Source organism: Salvelinus fontinalis, chromosome 13, assembly GCF_029448725.1.
Source record: "Salvelinus fontinalis isolate EN_2023a chromosome 13, ASM2944872v1, whole genome shotgun sequence".
In the NCBI taxonomy this organism is placed as follows: Eukaryota; Metazoa; Chordata; class Actinopteri; order Salmoniformes; family Salmonidae; genus Salvelinus; species Salvelinus fontinalis.
The window spans coordinates 40,450,907-40,472,562 of record NC_074677.1 but is presented as its reverse complement, the minus strand read 5'-3'; the positions used below and the strand labels follow the sequence as shown (position 1 = coordinate 40,472,562).

The 21,656-nt window shown below is 42.5% G+C and overlaps 1 protein-coding gene across 1 annotated transcript in view; it reads left to right on the top strand.

The window, feature by feature from the left end:
• The window catches only part of LOC129868669 (bifunctional heparan sulfate N-deacetylase/N-sulfotransferase 1-like), a 105,632-nt gene that overhangs the window by 13,114 nt on the left and 70,862 nt on the right, over positions 1-21,656 (top strand). Inside the window, exon 2 of the mRNA XM_055942846.1 lies at positions 16,597-16,779. The gene's annotated coding sequence lies outside the window, so the exon portion shown is untranslated. The remainder of the gene's footprint in view (positions 1-16,596; positions 16,780-21,656) is intronic.

Here is a 21,656-nt window from a genome sequence, read left to right as displayed (position 1 = left end):
GCAGACAGAGAACACAATGGGAGCAAGCAGAGAAAGGTCACTGCATCACACAGCGTATGCCTGCAAGAAATATACATTCCCAGACAGGGTCAAGGCCAGTATTGGCACTTTGTCGCAGTACAATTTTGTTTTTCAAAATGAGTTGCTCTAACTTGCTCAGACACACAACGTGTGCTCGGATAAGTGATAATGCTCGTCTCAATGCTTGCACACGACACACAGATGGCTATTTCTGTCGCTTGCTTTTTTTTCTTCTGTCAGCCCAAGTGTGATATACTTGTCTCTTCCAGCCAGGCAAGCAAGCTGTTTGAGTTACGTTGCTGCTGGATGGAAGAAATTGGGTTCAAATGTCAAGAGCGGTGACAAAATGACTGACTTGTTTTTGCTTCCTTGTCTGTGTTATTTCACCCAGAGAGCTGACAAAGGTGGAGTTGTCATGGGGAGGAAACAGAGGAGAGACTAGGCTGTGGAAGGCAGCAGTTCAAGCCTTTCAGCCCCTCTAACGCCAGAGACAATTCCCCACATGATGTAATTCCACTGCTATGGCTGGCGTGGAGCCTAAGACTTTTGGTTGTACCAGAGCCCCTTCACCCTGCAACACACCCCATCTCACATGGACATCTGATTCATTTTCTTATTACTTTGTGCTGGAATGTCCTATCCAATCTTCCGTCTTCTGGGAAAGACAGATTTTGAGCTTTCTATTACAGGACATTTTTGTGTCCGTGCTCACGTTTTTCTCCCCCTCCCCTCCCCCCACCCCTCTCTCTCAGAAGTACTGTAAGAAGGGAGAGTCTAGATGAAGGGGATTCTGCTGCAGTACAGCCCCAGCCTCCTTTTTCTACTAGTTCATTAACACGCCTTAATTATTTCCCTTTACATCTCTGGAGACTCAATGTTGTTGCAATCGAAAAGTTGATGTTCTGTTTTATTCCCAAAAGCAAACCATGATCAGCATGTGTTTGTGCGCCGTATATGCCTAAGCAGGTGCCCTGGGCCTTTCTGCAGACCCACATGCTTCCCTCAGTCTACTGTGGGAAGCATGTGTGTAATATATAAATAAGCCCAGGATCTCAGCCCTGATTGTTAGCATGTTCTGTGCAGCAGAACTGCTGATTCAAGGACGGTTTTCGTTCCCTCATCTGAATTTAAGTGTCTGCCTTTGTTGCTCTAGTTTCCACTATCTTGCACCCATGGGCACATCCGATATGGAGCGACACTGGTGCTGGGTGTGTGTAATTTCTCCTGCTTTCCCTCTGTTGTCTGGTACTGCATGGGGAAGAGAGATTGAATGTGCCATCTGAAAGATACTGTATTTCCCTCATTTGCCTCTGGGCCCTCAGGTGGGAGACGAGCTCCACTTATCAGTTACAAACATGAGGCTGCTTCCTTTTGATAATGTATTTTTTTTTAATGTTTACTTTGGAATGTAATTTGTGTTAATATTACATTACTTACTACTTAGAATGTGTTATATAAATTCAAATATGAAAACCTGTTTTTAAAAAAAAAAAAAGGAAAAAAAGAATTAGACTAGCTCTCTTGTGAGAACAGGGCGATCAAGGTTGTGTGGGAGTTGTGTAATAGGCTTCGTGGCAAAGCTTACATTATGTTTAGCCGACATAGCATGGGGCACTAAATGTGAGCTGCAATCAATGGATGTCGACATGCCTCATTATAGGACACTGTTTTTAGCCGCTCTGAGCTGGTGAAGCTCTTCTACATTTTTCTGAGATTCGATTGGAACATGGTTCTTTGGCTCAAGGGACCGCACACAGATGTGGGCTAGAGCTTGTTTGTTTTGGGGCCGTACATGTAAATGATGAGCTCCACTCCTGTAAGTTTTGACCCTTTAATCTTGAGCATCTAGGCCAGTTGTCAGTAAACTTGTCGTACATGCATATGACCTCCTTCCAGAATCTGCGTTTGATGAAGCTCCTCGTCCATGCGTGAGTTTGGTTCTAGGTTGCTTTTGATTCAGCTGCTGCCTCAGTCTTGACCTATTCAGGATAACCTAGCACGGTGGGGGTACTCCTAAATGTTCACACAAACATTGTTTTTCTCATCAATTAAGTCTAAGCCCTCATTCTCGCAGCACGGGGATGTTGTTTTAGAGGAGCCCTAAGCTCAGTTTGAAGCTGTTTTCAGCTACATTTACTCACGGGTGCAAAATCTGTTTTATACTGTTTTGGTGAAGTTGCCAGGAGAGGTTCTCTTGTATCCATCTTGGCTTTGTTTTCCAGAGAAACTGATGTGGGTTTAGTTTATTTTTTTGTGTTTGTGGGAATTGAGCCGTAAGCTGTCATATGTAAATACAACTGCTATGCTTATTTACCTGCCTTTTTTTTAATTGACTTACTAATTAACACTTGATTAGGCCTATGAACCAATTACATTTTTTTTTTTGTATCTTGATTTGATGACATTTTATATCCCAGTCCATCTGGGAAAGGTGAGCTTCATTGAGCTGTGAGGTAGAGGCACTATGGAGCTGACATGCTGAAAACCGCCTGCCTGGCTCATCCTACATATAATATATGCCATTAAGCAGACGCTATTATTCAAATGACTTAGTCATGCGTGCATACATTTTACGTACGGGTGGTCCCGGGAATCGAATCCTCTATCCTGGCAATGCAAGTGGCATGCTCTACTAACTGACCTACAGAGGACTATGCCACATGTTCCCAGTTCTATCGGGCACGAACAGCTGCTAAAGGATAGGCCTAGAGGTGGCTCAGAACTGTGCTCGTATTAAGCTTTTGGTAAAAAAGATGATTGCATTTAATGAATGACCTTTTTTCATACATTTTGTTATAGCAGAGCTGAATTAGGCTAATGCCTTGCCATGACCAGAGCAAATGAATGGCTATTATCATAATAACAACATGCTAGTGTTTGGTGGGAAATTAGAGACACAACAAAAGACACACGATGATCCAAAAGGCAAAGAAAAGAAAGGACTGAAGGGAAAATGACTTGAATTTTAATATGGTATTCATAGCCCAATTACAATTTGTACTCACCTCAGCGTTTTGTGTTCTTCGTGGGCCCTTGTCATGGTTACAAAATGTCATGAAATGGTTGGCCTGTCGGTTGTTGAGTTCTATGGAAAACGTGTGTGCATTACCTGAGCCTGCGACCAAACCTTGGCGCTGCTCTAGCCGAATACGTGGGTGACTAGAGCCCGACCGTTATGGGATTTTTTAAAATCTGATTTTTTGTGGAAATATTCACAGATAACCGATATATACCACCCTTCAAAAGTTTGGGGTCACTTAGAAATGTCCTTGTTTTCCGTGAAAACATACATGAAACGAGTTGCAAAATGAATAGGAAATATAGTCAAGATGTTGACAAGGTTATAAATAATGATTTAAAAAAAAAAATTTGAAATAATTGTCCTTCAAACTTTGCTTTCATCAAAGAATCCTCCATTTGCAGCATACAGCCTTGCAGATCTTTTGGAATTCTAGTAGTCAATTTGTTGAGGTAATCTGAAGAGATTTCACCCCATGCTCCCTGGAGCACCTCCTACAAGTTGGATTGGCTTGATGGGCTCTTCTTACGTACCATACGGTCAAGCTGCTCCCACAACAGCTCAATAGGGTTGAGATCCGGTGACTGTGCTGGCCACTCCATTATAGACTGAATACCAGCAGACTGCTTCTTGCCTAAATAGTACTTGTATAGTTTGGAGCTGTGCTTTGGGTCATTGTCCTGTTGTAGGAGGAAATTGGCTCCAATTAAGTGCCGTCCAAAGTGTATGACACGGCGTTGCAAAATGGCGTGATAGCCTTCCTCCTTCAAGATCCCTTTTACCATGTACAAATCTCCCACTTTATCACCACTAAAGCACCCGCAGACCATCATATTGCCTAGAATGCCTACTAGAATGCCAACTCATTCTCAAAACAAGAATCGACTGACGAGTTTCAGAAGAAAGTTCTTTGTTTCTGGCCATTTTGAGCCCGTAATCAAACCCATAAATGCTGATGCTCCAGATACTCAACTAGTCTAAAGAAGGCCAGTTTTATTGCTTCTTTAATCAGGACAACTGTTTTCAGCTGTGCTAAGATAATTGCAGAAAGGTTTTCTAATGATCAATTAGCCTTTTTAAAATGATAAACTTGGACACAACATGCCATTGGAACACAGGAGTGATGGTTGCTGATAATGGGCCTCTGTACACCTTTGTAGATATTCCATTAAAAATCAGCCATTTCCAGCTACAATAGTCATTTACAACATTAACAATGTCTACGCTGTATTTCTGATCAATTTGATGTTATTTTAATGGACAAAAAAATGCTTTTCTTTCACATACAGGGGCATTTCTATGTGACCCCAAACTTTTGAATGGCAGTGTATTTAAGCTGGTTTCTTAAATTTGTGGAAAGAGCATTAATGTAAGCACCACATCAAATTTAGTAGTCCCAGAAATATGAGTTGTTGTTTTTTGTGTGTGTGTGTGGGGGGGGGGTGACTGTGTGTTACTCTAAGCTGCACTAATTCCAGCAAAACATTTTGCCTGAACTCTGAAGACTATCTCATGCTAGCCATCTGGAAAACAACAACATAGGACACATTTTCAATGTATTGGTATTTAGCTACGTTTTCATCGCTTGTACAATCTGTACCCGCTTTACGTTACAGATTCAGACAGTGGTCAAGTAAGCTACTGTGGCTATTTGGTCATAATGTAGGCCTACCAGAGTGGCCTACATAAAAAATGATCAAATGTATCTCATAACATTTTAACAGGGAAATAGAACTGCTATCATTGAGCCTACAGTAGCAGCCAATGTGTTCACTGTTGGCCTACATTTCATGTCTTTTTTGAAATAGAACTTGACGTGGCTTGACATTAACCTGTTTATCCACTTGTCCTTCAGACGAGGTGATTTGATGTTGTGTGATGCAAGAAACATCTTTCCAATATAAAATGCATTATTCCGAGACAAATTATGTAATCCTCTGCCTATTGGCTACTTCGCTTAGTCAAGCGTGTCTCAAAATACAACACTGCCTTTTTAAGACAAGAAAAAAAAAAATCTTTACCAGACTCGCTTTTCAAAGATATCTAGAAATTTACACGTTTTATGCTCTTGTAGGAAGCAATGACTCCCCCATTTCTGACTACAAATTGTCTAATTGGCCTAATGACTCACTAACTAGCAAAGGATAGGAACAAATGTGCACACATGGCTACATGCAGCTCTCGCTTTGATCTCAAAACAAGCGCATCTACTGCTCATGCTGTAAACACAGCCCAGTTCAAAGTCAATGGCACAGATCCATGAATGGCAATGGTCGATTTGCATATAGGCCTATTGCAGCTCTGATTTGGTTATGCCGCACCGGACTGTGTAGAGTATGGCTGTTGTGCATATCAATGCAATAGAATCCTACTCCAATGCGTTCTGCCAACAGAAGTTTTCTTTATGTGTTGCATTGAAAGTGGCTAATATTGCGTTGATTCCATCACAATTCCAATAGTAAAGGGAAATGTTGATAGTGTTTAACTAAGGGGGAAAATTCTCCCTCAGAGCTCTGAATATGCTTCTCTGTGCGGGTTGATATTTCTTCTGCCCGGCAGTCCCGAGGGGGCTGTGTGCGGGTGCAGCTTAGAGGGAACATTGATGTTTTTCCTTTCAAGTGAGAACCAATCACAAAATTTGCCTCTTGCCCAAAGCGTTGCCTCAGTGGATGGTCTTTGCTATCCGGCGTCCTTGGGATGTCCCTACCCAATTGAAGTAGAAATGTAAAATGGTTATGGATAGGGTAGGGGTTAAAGTTAGGGTTTAGCATAGGGCAGTGGCGGTCAGTGCTGTGTAAGATTAGGGGGGACAATTTAAAAAATGATCAGTGTGGTCTTATTTCTATTACAGCATATTTGATGACTGTCATTCATATTCCATTCACCAAGCTCAATGTAACATCAATAGGTTTAGGCTACTATATGATACTTGAATTTTCCCTATACCCATTATGAGGTTGCCTACAAATGAAAGTTTATAACGTAGATGCACACATTTGAGAAACAAATTGAAGTAATCAAAGTGACTGACAGACCGTGACACATTCAATACCGCCTTGCACGCACTTGCCTTCATCTAGCTGATTTGGGGTGTAATCATTAGTCCAAACAGTTGCAAATGAGAGTTTTCATATGGACAAATTCAGTTAGGTTTATCCCTGCTTCGTTTGCTTCTGATTAAGAAATGTTTTTCAACAGAATCAGAGGAATGAATACACCCTGATCACCCGCACACACAGTTCACTTTCATAGCAGCCACATACAAACAGCATGCTCACCTTGTTTGTTCTATAATTCCTTCTCGCATCTACACGCTCTCCTCCCACCATTTCCCTTCGCTTGTGGACACACCTGCTGTCTGTGACCTTTCCAAGCCAAATCTTCATACCTTAACTGTTAACCGCTACATAGCCTACATCGTTGTCACCATATTGGCTAACGTCATAGTTCTAGTAGCTATGTAACCCGCTACAGTCACGCAGTACAGTGTACAGCAAGCAGTTTAGCAGTTACACCGGCTGGCCCCAGTTGCAGTAAATTTAACAAAACCGAAAGCTTACCTTGACTTGGAAGAGTTCCAGTGTTGGATAGCCTTAGCCAGCTAGCTAACATATAGCATTCCTGTCTGTTTTAGCCAGGTGTTTGTGTAGGCTAAATTAGCTAGCTGCATTAGCTTACTGTGGAAGTGAACAAAAATCCAATGAAATCTCTCTGCTGATTCTCAATTTGTGTTTCCCTTTCTTTTGAGTCAACTACTCAACACATTTTATGCGCCGCAGTGCTAGCTAGCTGTAGGTTATTCTTTCAGTACTAGATTCATTCTCTGATCCTTTGATTGGCTGGACAACATGTCAGTTCATGCTGCAAGAGCTCTGATAGGTTGAAGCAGGTCCTCTGGAAGTCTTCACAATTACAGTGTAAGTCTATGGAAGGGTGTGAGAACCATGAGCCAAATTTAAGTATCTTGAGTTTTGTTTGCGTGTTCTACAGTATTGTAAAGATATGGGGGTGACTGGGACAGACAATGTAACATCCAAAAATAAATATGAATCTTTAAAAATATATATATTTATTTTACATGCAGCGTACTTTGGATCATCTTAAAGTAAGCTTTACAGAGAAAGTTGTCTATAATTGGTTTCTCTCCATTGTGAGTGTCCTTTTTTTTCTGGGCATTATGATATCGTAAACATCTATACCTGTTGTGGATGTGATTGATATTGATGTGTTAAATCTTAGCCTTTGCATTTACCGGACCTGGTCTAACCATCTACCAAATACAAATAAATACAGTCTTCTAAATGTGGGTATTCAGATGATGAAACGTAACTAGTTAGCTAACTAACTATACAGAACAAAAAATATAAAGTGTTGGTCCCATGTTTCATGAGCAGAAATAAAAGCTCCCAGAAATATTCCATATGCACAAAGTTTACTTCTCCCATGTTGTGAAAAAAATTGTTTACATCCCTATTAGTGAGCCTTGGTCCTTGGCCAAGATCATCCATTCACCTGACAGGTGTTGCATATCAAGCGGTTGATTTAAAAAAAATCATGATCATTAAACAGGGGCACCTTGTGCTGGCGTACAATAAAAGGCAACTCTTAAAATGTGCAGTTTTGTCACACAAAACAATGCCACAGATGGCTTATGTTTCTGAGGGAGCGTGCATTTGCCATGCTGACTGGAGGAATGTACACCAAAGCTGTTGCCATAGAATTGAATGTTAATCTACCTTGCCCAAAAAAATGATACAGATATTTAAAATTCTCGCAGCCTTTTTAAGCATTCTAGTACAGGTAAATGGTTGCACGGACACAGCGGTCTAAGGCACTGCATCTCAGTGCAAGAGCACTGCACAATTGACCCAGTGTCGTCTGGGTTTGCCCGGGGTAGGCCGTCATTGTAAATAAGAATTTGTTCTTAACTGACTTGCCTAGTTAAATAAAGGTTACACACCACACTGACCAAAAAGTTATTTTGTTGGCATTTACGTATGTCCCCGTTACCAGTAAAACGTAACCAAAACCTATTTCTTTCACTTAATTACTGTGCTGTTTCGTTGTTCATTTGTTCAGTCTCAACCAGGATTTCATCATACATGTCAAGCGGTGAAGTTTCAACTCTGTCTGTCCGTGGCCTCTCTTCCTCGGTGCGCGCTGTCACTGTGTCTGTGTCCATCTTGTCCAGCTGTGTATGTAACATTTCACATAAACCCTGTTTCTTGTCTGCATCGAAGTAGAGGTCCTAGTACCTAGCATCGAGCATGGTGGCGACACAGTAAAGAGAGAGTGCCACCGAATTGCTTGTTCTCAGCCTGTGTCGCCAGTTTTATTGAGCAGGTGTTTCAATGCCATGAAAGAGGATATCATGTCTGCTGCAGGCGCAGTTGATGAGTATTTCTCCAGTCAGTTGTTAGAATGGAGCTATCTAGTGTGTTAATGTTTCAAACATGTTCTCAAATGTCATTGAAATGGCAGCAGCGGTATGACAACCAGCATATTCAGGAGCATGCAATACGACTTTCCTCAGTACGAAATCCTCGACGATCCACTGTGCTGTCAGACTCAGCATGCTCATGGGGCTGATATCGCTGGTCCAAATGTCAGTCGTGAAGCTAATAGCAGTGACGCTATTACTGTGTATCTCCGGTAGGGCAACATCTGAAAAAATAGCACACTTGGTAGTGTGTACCGGTGCTCGACCAGTCGGCGAAAGCCAACATCACCCACGACCGAGAACGGTTGATTGTCAAGGGCAATGAATTCCATTATCTTGGCATTAATGGATTTCGCCTTTGAGTTGTCTCGCTGAAATGTTCTTTCTCTTTCAAATGACTGCTCGATCCACACAGCAGACATTGTGGGCTAGGTTAGGAATGCTTTGTGGCACGTGTAGAGCAAAATTTTACGTGGCGTCATTACGTCATGTACCTACGTTTATATAGGTATGCACTTCAGGTTTGACATTGGTTTTGGCATTTTTTAGCTAATATCGGCCGTTTCCAATATATCGTGCATCCCTCATTTCTCTACCATAAGCTGCCTCCAACCTTGTTTTAGAGAATTTGGCAGTATATCCAGCCGGCCTCACAACCGCAGACCACATGTAAGCCCAGGACCTCCACATCCGGATTCTTCACCTGCGGGGATCGTCTGAAACCAGCCACCCAGACAGCTGATGAAACGTAGAGTATTTCTGTCTGTAATAAAGCCTTTTTGTGGGGAAAACATTCTGATTGGCTGGGTCTGGCTACCCAGTGGGTGGGCCTATGCCCTCACAGGCCCACCCATGGCTGCGCCCCTGCCCATTTATTTGAAATCCACAGATCAGGGGCTAATTCATTTTTTCCTATTGTCTGATTTTCCTGTAACTCAGTAAAATCGTTAAAGTTGTTGCGTTTTATATTTAGCACAGCTTTATTAGTTTAGTGACAACCAAATGTAATTTGCTGGGTCATTTTTACCAAATGCGCTGTTGAAAATTGTGTTCTACCGGAGTAGACGCAACTCACTTCCAACTGCTGGTTGGGGTTTTCAATCATTCAGATTTTATTTAAGTAGTTTTGGTGGTTTTGCTTTAAACAGTCAGTGTACTTGGTCATTTTTCCATGAACAGGGTAATGTCAAAGGACGGCAATCATTTTTGACAGCTGCGCATGGTCGCATTCATTCATTGGTCGGAGCGGGAAAACCTCTCCGTAAAACGGTCTAAACTATTCACTTTTGATATGGGTAAAATCCAAAGCTGCGTTTATATTAATTGGCAAAATGCCATGCCAATTTCTAAAGACCAGAATTGACATATTAATAGTTGAAAACCAATTTTAATCTACAAAAATGCCAAGTTTATCAGTGGGTGATTTCAGATAAGTGGGGGAAAAAATTGTCCCCAACCCTAAGCTGATAATGGGGTGGTAGATGCTCAGTCTGCCCTATGGCTCAGCTCAGGTGGCCACACACACACACACACACACACACATATACAGAGGGCCACTCAGTTTAGAGAATTCGTCTCAGACAGATCCAGCTCCTGAGCTCCCATCAGCAGATATTAATGGAAAAGGAATGTGTTTAATGCAAAAAAATGTGTGTGTATCGAACCGGCATCAATTGAGCCCATATGGTTTTCCATATGTGCTTCATGCTTTATTTCTCCAACATGCCAATATTTAGAAGTCCGCTTTCTTGAGTATACATTCCCCCAGAGCTACTATAGACACATCAAAAGTCAAATGTATATTTTGTTTGTCCATTCTGTGAGACATTAATGACCATGACGCTGGAATCGCCCACATTATAATGCATGGTTTCACTCAACGATGTTCCTTTTCTTGGTAGTTAAACAGAGCAGTGAAATATTTCTTTCTAATTCTTAAGCCTTAAGTGCATTTATCTGTTCTGGCTTTTTGTGTGCGTGCGTGTGAGAGAGACAAAATGAGGGAAGAAAATGTTAAATTAGTAGCCTTTTGAATTATGATTCTTTCCACCTTCATTCCTTCCACGAAGGTGATTTGCGTTTATTGTCAAGCAGGTCGGATTCTCTTGCCATTTTGTTTTCCATATGCTTTTCTCGCTCGCTCACTCACGCCACACCTTTCCTAAACAACATGCTTCCGTGCTGTGAATACTGAGCCCATACAGTATGTCTTTCCATATGTGCTGAAGGATTTAGGTTACCTCGTACAAAATAGGAAATCCTGTATAACGTTGACTATAAATAACCAACTTTGAAGTTTATATATGTATATACACACATACATGTATGTGGACACCCTTTCAAATGTGGCTATTTCCACCACACCCTTTGCTGACAGGTGTATACAATCGAACACACAGCCATGCAATCACCAGAGAGAAAACATAGGCGGTAGAATGGCCTGTACTAAAGAGCTCAGTGACTTTCAACGTGGCACCGTCATAGGATGCCACCTTTCCAACAAGTCAGTTTGTCTAATTTTTGCACTGCTAGAGCTACCCCGGTCATATGTAAGTGCTGTCATTGTGACGTGGAAACGTCTAGGAGCAACAACGGCTCAGCCGCAAAGTGGTAGGCCACACAAGCTCACAGAATGGTCCTGCCGAGTGCTGAAGTACGTAGAGCGTAAAAATTGCCTGTCCTCGGTTGCAACACTCACTCCCGAGTTCCAAATTGCCTCTGGAAGCATTAGCACAAGAATTGTTATTCAGGAGCTTCATGAAATGGGTTTCCAGGTCCGAGCAGCCGCACACATGCCTGAGATCAGCATGCGCAATGCCTAGCGTCGGCTGGAGTGGTGTAAAGCTCGCCGCCATTGGATTCTGTAGCAGAGGAAACTGTGCGAGTACTCTGGAGTGAAGAATCGTGCAGTCCGACAGACTAGTCTGAGTTTGGCGGATGCCAGGAGAACGCTACCTGCCCCAGTGCAGTGCCAACTGTAAAGTTTGGTGCAGGAGGAATAATGTTCTTGGTTTTTGCTCGGCCCCTTAGTTCCAGGGAAGGGAAATCTTAACGCTACAGCATACAATGACATTCTAGACGATTCTGTGCTTCCGACTAGTTAGGTCTATTTCCCTGCTTTTGAGAGGAGCTGGCGAGTAGTTCCTGCAGACAAACAGCAATTGCGTTAAGCTAACGATATTATACATTTTGCCAACAACATATCTGATAGCTCTAGCCCCATATTTGTGGGATAGAGAATTTGGGATTTCTTATTTGTTTCATAGATGAATGCCTCATATCCTGAAACCAAAGACAAAACAATCAGACATTACCACCAGAGCTGGTGACAGATGGCGTCAGCTGTGAGTTCTGACTGCTGTCCAGAGTGGTTTTGTTATTGTTGGCTGTGTGTGGCTGTCCCCTTCTCTCACCTCCGAAGTGTTACGTTACTCTAAAAATGACAGATGTCAACCCAAAATAAAGGGGCCCTGAACAGCTGAAATAACCTTCTGCATGCTACCCGTACCCCCCCCCCCCCTCTCTCTCCCCATGGAATATAAGTATGTTTTTAATCTGCTCATGCTCACTGTCATTTGGCATGTTCGATGGAAAGTTGTCACTATGGGGAGGCATGCTGGCTGTCAGCAGGTCAGGCAGATGAGACCTTGTGGTCCCAGTAAATTGTCAGGGACGTGGACCATCCCATAACCTTTTCACTGGGACAAGCGTGGTCATTGGCAAAGACTGTTTGTTATAATTTTAAATAGTACCTATCCCATACGGGTTTCTATCATAACAGGAAAATGGCACGTTTTACTTCAAAAGCTGGTTTACAGATTAGGCTTTTTGGTTACCCAGTTAGATCTTTTAAACCCTGTATTGTGATCTGCCCAGTAACCATTAACCACATGTCCAACACCGAGTGTGTGTTGGTAGTGTTATGTAAGTGAGCAGTATTGTTATAGAGCGAGAGGGTGAGATTAGCTAGCAGCATCTGTGATTTTGCCATTTAGTTTGTGCTAATTTAGTTAGCATTCTGATAAGAGACCCAATGGACTTTTCTTGCATTTTTAGCGCCCCCTTGTGTGCTATGTAGGTAATACCGTAAATCCCGGGATGAGAGGACATGAACAATATGAAAATCTGGATACCGCCCGTTTACGCGCTACGTGCTTCAGCACTCGGCGGTCCTGTTCTGTGAGCTTTTGTGTTCTAACACTTCAAGGTTGGGCCGTTGTTGCTCCTAGAAATTTGACGTACTGACTTTTTGGAAAGGTGGCATCCTATGACGGTGCCACTTTGAAAGTCACTGAGCTCTTCAGCACGAGCCATTCTACTGCCGAAGTTTGTCTTTGGAGATTGCATGGCTGTGTGCTCGATTTTTATACACATGTCAGCAATGGGTGTGGCTGAAATAGCCAAATCCACTCATTTGAAGGGGTGTCCACATACTTTTGTATACAGTGTACCATGCCCAGGTCATTCACTCGCCCGCAACTGTTCTCCAATCTGGCGGCAACAAATCATTGTTAAGGCACACGCCATGGCTGCTCTCCCTGTCGTACAATCTCCTTGTAGAAAAATGGGCGATGTTTGGAGCCACATTTTGTTTGGAGCCACATTTTGTTTGGAGCCACAGATTCAAACAAGACCAAAAGCCACATTTCCGCGGGAGAAAGGGCGGCAGGTAGCCTTGTGGTTAGAGCATTGGGCCAGTAACCGAAAGGATGCTGCATCGAATCCCCAAGCTGGCAAAGGTAAAAATCTCTCGTTCTGTCCCCGAAGGCAGGCTAACCCACTGCTCTCCCTGTAGGCTGTCATTGTAAATAAGAATTTGTTCTTAACTGACTTCCCTAGATAAATACAGGTAAAAAAATAAAAACAAAACCTATTCTCGCTCAGGGGGCTGAAAAGATTTGGCATGGGTCATCAGATTCTCAAAAGGTTCTACAGCTGCACCATCGAGTGAATCCTGACTGGTTGCATCAATGCCTGGTATGGCAACTGCTCGGCCTCTGACCGCAAGGTACTACAGAGGGTAGTGCGTATGGCCCAGTACATGGGGCTAAGCTTCCCGCCATCCAGGACCTCTATACAAGGCCCTAAAAATTGTTAGTCATAGTCTGTTCTCTCTGCTACCGCACGGCAAGCGGTATCGGAGCGCCAAGTCTAGGTCCAAAGGGCTGCAGCTAACAGCTAATCAAAAGGCTACCCAGACCCCTCTTTTACGCTGTTTATCTATGCATTAGCCACTTTAATTCTACCTACATGTACATATTACCTCAATTTCCTCAACTAACTCGTACCCCCTGTATATTGCCTCGCTATTGCTTTTATTTTACTGCTTCTGTTTAATTATTTGTTTCATTTTCATATTTTTATTTTTATTTTTACTTAACATGTTTTTGTTCTTGAATTTATATTTGATTTTTTTACTTTTACCCCTTTTTCTCCCCAATTTCGTGGTATCCAGTTGGTAGTTAGTCTCATTGCTGCAACTCCCGTACGGATTCAGGAGAGGTGAAGGTCAAGAGCCATGCGTCCTCTGAAACACGACACGACCAAGCCGCACAATGCCAGCTTAACCCGGAAGCCAACCACACCAATGTGTCGGAGGAAACCCCGTACACCTGGCAACCGTGTGCATACGCCCGGCCCGCCACAGGAGATGCTAGAGCGCGATGGGACAAGGACAACCCTGCCGGCCAAACCCTCCCCTAACCCGGACGCTGCTGGGCCAATTATGCGCTGCCCCATAGGTCTCCCGGTCGCGGCCGGCTGCGACAGAGCCTGGACTCGAACTAGGATCTCTAGCTACCAACTGCGATGCAGTGTCTCAGACCACTGCGCCACTCGGGAGGCCCCTTAACTTCTTAAAGCATTGTTGGTTAAGGCTTGTAAGTAAGCATTTTACTAAGGTCTACATCTGTTGTATTTGGCGCATGTGACAAATAAAATGTGTTTTGTGAATGTGTGCCATTCAGATGGTGGTAGTCAAGCACCGGTTTGTGTCAAGAACTGTAACGCTCCTGGGTTTATCACGCTCAACAGTTTCTTGTGTGTATCAAGAATGGTCCACTACCCAAAGGACAACCAGCGAACGTGACACAACTGTGGTAGTCATTGGCGTCAACATGGGCCATTATCCCTGTGGAAAGCTTCCGACACCTTGAAGAGTCCATGCCTAGACAAATCTAGGTTATTCTAAGCTCGAAATGGGGGATGTGCAACTCAATGTTATTAATGTGTTCTTAATGCTTCGTACACTTGGTGTATATGTTGAGGTAATATCAGATTGATAGGTTCCAGCAAACTACTAGCTAGCACTCTCAGACCACTACTTATGACAGAACTTTGACTATGACCCTTTTGACATGGCGGTGCGAGTACACTGAAAAGTTTCGAAACGTCTTGGTTTTTGGGGCGAGGCTGAAACCATGATTTGGTCTAGCATTTAAAGTGCATTATCCCCATGATTCCTTTAATGAAAGTGTCTGCCTAGCCCCTGGGCCTGTTTCGCTGGGGCCTGCTGCTGTGATGAGCAATCTGCTTGATGTGCACTCTGGAGAGAGAGAAAAAAGGCTTCTGATTCTATAACATTTCAAAATCCAATTGTGGGAAATGCACGTCTTTGGAAGACACTGTTCTCAGTTTTCTATGGGTGTATACTTTCTGTTTGTCATTTCTTAATATTGAGCGTCTCAATAGCAACTATTTTTAAAACCAAGATATTTGATACGGCTTTAAGATACGAAATGTATTTTGAGTCTTCACTTCCTCGTGGTGAATTGTCCACAAAAATAACTTTGCCTATGATATTACTGCACATCAAGATGTAGGCAAATTCATCACTATTGAACAACAAAATTCAGAAAATTCTGGAGCCCTATTTCAACAGTCAAATATAATAACAATGCCCTATTGTCAACCCACAATTCATGGCAACCACTGGATTCGGTTGCACACCGAAATATGTTGAGTCATGCATGTTGGATGAAACAGCTTATTTCTTGTACAATCTAAAGCACTGTGAATGACTTTGTAAGGTGAACGATCACAAATGTTTTCTATTGTGTGACGCCGTGGGAAAAAAGTTGGTGTGACCAAATCATGGGCTGGTGCCACCAACTGAAAGTTAGTGACACCAGGGGAAAATGTTAGTCTGGAGCCTGTCAAGAAGTCTTTTGGGGAGGACTAGGCTATGTTTGTTTGTGCACATGGAACTTAGTGATTTATGTTTACTATATGTTCCCGAGGCAATAAAAATGTGACTCATTAAATGGCATTTAGTTTACTAAAATGGTCAACTTTCTTTCATTGTTTTGACACTAACTAGACTAAATCATTATTCAAATAACAAAAATGTGACTAAGACATATATTTTTTTGGTCAACATGACTAAGATTAGACTACATTTTAAAAAGCAAAAATGCCCAAATTAACACTGCCTTATTCCCTATTCCGCTTTGATTCTTGTTATTGCGCTGGTATGCACAGAAGACAGAGCGATTTGAGTAGACCCAATTGTAATCTGACGGCTGCTGGAACTGCTGTTTAAAACGGTACTCTTTCCTCTATCTTAAGCCAGGATGTTTAGGTAATTAAACCGTAGAGAACACCATATCAGCAGGGTTGATTTGCAGGAACCTGTACAGTGTTAACATTGACAATGATAATCACTTTGGTATATACCAGTGCAATCAAATGAGTTATTCAGTTGTCTTGAATGTAGGTCCGCTTGATAAGTATTTTCATGAAAGCGACAACAATATAGTTACATCTGATACAAGCTATGCCATGTTGTCCCAACCCACATGACTGTTGATGTGTAACCCCTCCTATGTCATAATTATCTGCAATGGAGCTTTTTTCCCCCTTACTCTGCATCCTCCATACAGACTCTTCTCATGCGTAGGCTACATGCGTTGCAAGGACGGTCCTCTGTAGCTCAGTTAGGTACAGCGGGCCGCTTGCAATGCCAGGTAGGATTGATTCCCGGGACAAAAAAAAAAAGAACCATGCATGTAAATCGCTTTCGATGAAAGTGTCTGCTAAATGGCTTATATTATTATTATTGTTTTATATATTATATTTCATTTTAATGAATGTCTTCTCCTTGTGTTTTTCCTCTTAGTGCCTGACTGTGGTGCGTCCCGGAGGAACATTAGTCCACATCACCAAGTGCACCAGGGTCCCCTGACTTGACTTGAAGCGTCTTTTGTATCTGATGCTCTTCCAGAAGACAGAGTACCACTGCACTGTGGCTGGGGACTTCTAGGGAAGATACCTCTACACTCACTCCACTGTTTGGAAAAGGGTAAGAACTTTCATCCTGACTAGTGTCCTGTCCAGGGGGTGTAGGCTACATCAAGCTCCCTCACTCTAGGTAAACAGGAGAGAGGGTCCTGCCCTATGGGCCACTCTGGCCTCAGACAAGGCTTAGTTTCATCCTGAGATCAGTTCAATGGGAATCAGGGTGTCATGGAGAAACTAATGGACTAAGGGATTTTTGTACACTGAGTACATGATGTGTTCCTAAGTAGAAATGTAGAAGCACGCAAATCTAGGAGAACGATGACTAAAAGTTAGTGAATTAAAGTTTTGCAGAGTGATCCATGCTCAATCAAGCACAATCATTAGGTGAGACCAAAACATTCCACTGCCCCTGTAAGGGATTGGCTGTAATCGTCTTAACTTGGGCACTCCCTTTTCTGTGATGTAAAAAAAACAATCTTGTCTTCCTAGCAGCAGAAAGTTGCAGCAAACTCGAACTAACATTGAAAAACAACCTAACGTGAACAAAACGATGTAACTGGCCAAAGAAAACACAAAGACAAAGTCACACTTTAGTAGCCTTTCTTGTCAATTTGACCAACTTCTACATATGGGCTTTGGATTAAAAAAAAACACTGTTCCCTCAATGCTGTGTGACCACCCGCCAGTGTGGCTGGTGAAATAGGCATTCTTACCCGCCAATGACAAAATCTACCCGCATTTGGCAGATGGTCGGTGTTCATTTCCAACCCTGGACACCATGGTTCAAAAGCTCAAAGCTTTGCATTTACCAAACCCTCTCTGAGAATGATTTGTTTGAATGGCAGATGTGGCAGATCTAGGCCTCCCTCCACTAATAAGACAACGCACCCAGTGCTTAAGTGGGAGGTGGAAGTGCCTGTACCCATCACTTGCCATTTGGGCTGGAGTTGTGTACCAGTGGAATGCTAGTAGCAGCTTGTTCAACAGGCATTCTAACCTTGGTCTTGATCTTGGTACGTTTACACAAAAGATCCCGTCAACTTGGAGAAGCAGTTCACACTATTGGATAGCATCAAATGCAGGAAATAGAGTATTGGGTTTCGAGTCCAAATTTAATTTTGGACTTGGGCAAAAGGATAACTAAAATAGAGCGGTCAAAAGACCCTTGTCCATTTGGACCATTGCCACGGTATTGATTGGTCTGTCTAGCTCAGGGATGGCCAACTGGTGGGAGGAGGGAATTATAGTCCTAAAACAGCATTCCGGTTTCACTGACTCACTCAACGGTGATTTCTATTTTTTTATTTAACCCTTATTTATCTAGGCAAGTCGGGTAAGAACAGATTCTTATTTACAATGACGGCCCACCAAAAGGCCTCCTACGGGGACGGGGGCTGGGATGAACAATCAACACTACATAGAGACCTAAGATGACAACATAGTATGGCAGCAACATATGACAACACAGCATGGTAGCAGAACAATATGGAAGCAGCACATTATGGTAGCAGCACAAAACATGGTACGAACATTATTGGGCACAGACAACAGCACAAAGGGCAAGACAGTAGAGACAACAATACATCACGCAAAGCAGCCACAACTGTCGAGAAGCGTGTCCATGATTGGGGCCTCCCGAGTGGTGCAGTGGTCTAAGGCACTACAGTGCTAGCTGTGCCACTAGAGATTCTGGGTTCGAGTCCAGGCTTTGTCGCAGCCGGCTGTCCGTGATAGAGTCTTTGAATGAAGAGATTTAGATGAGTCACATCCAGTTTAGTGTTTGTTGCAGCTCGTTCAAGTCACTAGCTGCAGCGAACTGAAACATCCCTGGGTGTGCTTTGGGGACCTTTAACAGAATGTGACTGGCAGAACGGGTGTTGTATGTGGAGGATGAAGGCTGCAGTAGGTATCTCAGATAGGGAGTGAGGCCTAAGAGGTTTTTATAAATAAGCATCAACCAGGGGTTCTCGCGACGGGTATACAGAGACGACCAGTTTACAGAGGAGTATAGAGTGCAGTGATGTGTTCAATAAGGAGCATTGGGGCAAGTCTGATGGCCGAATGGTAAAGAACATCTAGCGGCTCGAGAGCACCCTTACCTGCCAATCTATAAATGACGTCTCCGTAATCTAGCATGGGTAGGTCATCTGAATCAGGGTTAGTTTGGCAGCTGGGGGGAAAGAGGAGTGATTAACGATAGAGTAAACCAAGTCAATGATTTAACCTTAGCCTGCAGTTCTGCTATGTGGTGAGAGAAGGACAGTGTACCCTCTAGCCATACTCCCAAGTACTTGTATGAGGTGGCTACCTCAAGCTCTAAACCCTCAGAGGTAGTAATCACACTGGTGGGCAGAGGGGCATTCTTCTTGCCAAACGACATTACCTTTGTTTTGGAGGTGTTCAGAACAAGGTTATGGGCAGAGAAAGCTTGCTGGACACTAAGAAAGCTTTTTTGTAGAGCCTTTAACACAAAATCCAGGGAGGAGCCAGCTGAGTATAAGACTATCATCTGCATATAAATGGATGAGAGAGCTTCCTATTGCCTGAGCTATGTTGTTTATATAACTTGAGAAGAGAGTGGGGCCTAGGATGGAGCCTTTGGGTACTCCCTTGGTGACTGGCAGTGGCTGATGTTCTGACTATACACTGCACTCTTTGAGAAAGGTAGTTAGCAAACCAGGCCAAAGACCCCTCAGAAACATCAATACTTCTTTGCCGGCCCACAAGAATGGTATGGTCTACCGTATAAAAAGCTTTGGCAAGTCAATAAAAATAGCAACACAACATTGCTTAGAATAAAAGGCAATGGTGACATCATTGAGGACCTTTTTAAGGTTGCAGTGACACATCCATAACCTGAGCAGAAACCAGATTGCATACCAGAGAGAATACTTTAGACCTCAAGAAAGCCAGTCAGTTGATTATTGACAGTTTCTTTTCCCCCCAACACTTATGATAAACAGGGTAAAATAGAAATGAGATTTTCCGTCTTTCAAAATCTCTAAAGGATTTTTGAAAAATCTGTCAAATGAAACCGCTGGCATTTGTGGTGCGCTTTTGAGAACAGTGTTTTTCTGATAATTGCAGTTAGCCTACTGTCGTGTGCGCATTTCTGCACTTATAATGTAAGCTAAACCTTATGATCTAAACATCAGCCTCATTGCGTTTTTGTTTTAAATTGTAGCCTATAGTGGTTGTATTAATTTGGGATCTATCATGCGGCTATTCTGTGTTGAGCTGTTAACAAAGAAATGGGTATGCCTATCTGCTTAATTATTACTGTAACTTTAGTAGTTTTACAAATGTTGGGCTGTATGTTTTGATTTTTAGTACATTGTAAGATTACATGGTGAGACTACTGATGATTTTGAAAAAACTCGCTTGAAAGGCATGAGGTCGGCTTTGTTTTTTGCGCAGGCTGTATACACCAGTAGTCTCCATTCACAATTTCACAAGCACTTGATAATGCCTCGAATTTCAAGCCAGCATCCCCTTTGTGGCCGTAATGCACCCTAAAAAAATCCATGCCCTTTGCGCCCAGGAGAGCTGCATTGTGCCCTTCTCCCTGAGTGTGCTGCACAATTCTAAGCGTCTCACCATCACGTGATCGGGTCTCTCTAACAGGCTACAAGTGAAGACTGACACATCGGGGACGCAGCTGCGCGCGTCCTTATCCAATTCCGAGGTGCATATTGAAGATATTGGATGCACTGTTCACATTTTACTTTTTGTCAGCCAACAAGATGAGTAGGCCTAACAAACAGCAAAAATCTACTATCCCCCATAGTACAAAAGTCGACTTATTCTGTGCGAGAAATAAATATTCCAATCAGCCTGGGACAGTTGTGGGATGCGATACATCCCAAATTAATACAACCACTAGCATAAAAAAAAATACTTTTGATGCAATGTGGCTGCTGCTACAGATCAGAACTTTTAGCTTAAAATGTTGATTAACCTTTAGGCTATTTCTTCACATTATAAGCGCAGCAATGCGCACATGGTTATAGGCTATAAGTGCGAACGTTCCATTAGCGGAAAACACCATTATCAAAAGTGACTGCAAATGCAATTATGCATGTAATGCTTTTATTTTAAAGGTGCATTTTATGGTGTAAAGCGGATAAAGTGCTTAATTTTAAGAAGTTATTTGTCCACTTTAGTTGTGATTCTAACCTAATCAAAACATATAGGCCTATGGGCTAGGCTACATGAGGTGTTTCTTATGCTGGGCATCATTCATGATATACTATCAAGTGATAGCCTATCAATTGTGAATGATATACTAATATTGTCACCCATCAGACTATTCTTGATTTAATCTTTACATATACTAAATAATATATGTGTGACATTTGTTATGATTTTTAATGGACCATTATCATGCACCTGTATCGAAACAGGGGCAGCGGGAAAAAATACATGTCATCTATGCACTTAAATAGCGAATGGAGGACGCTTTTCCCGTGGTTCATTTTCATGCCATCCAGGTAGTGTTTTCTCCTGCTGGAAATATAAGCAATGTGCTTAATATTAGGAAAGTTTAAAAATAAATTATATTAGGCCTAGCCTATAGAAAGCTGATGAGATCCTCCTCTATTTAGTAGAGGCCATCACTCTGTTTTATCCCACAATTGCATAGCCTTTAGAAATGTTGCGTAACATGAGCTCATGGGCTCTCATGAAGTGTTTGATTCGAATTTTGAATTCATTTGCATATAATTATTATTATTCGGCACAAGGCATAGATTTTTGTTTAGGGGGTATTACGGCCAGAAGGGGACAGATGGACATGGCCGTCAATGCCCCTGGGAAATTCAAGGCCTGTTATAGACAGAATTAGTTTTCTCTTTTCAGCAGAATCCATTTGCTTTCCAACCTGTTTCCCCTGCGATTGTTTTTGCAATATTGTGAAATGCTTGTTTTGAGTTCACTGAC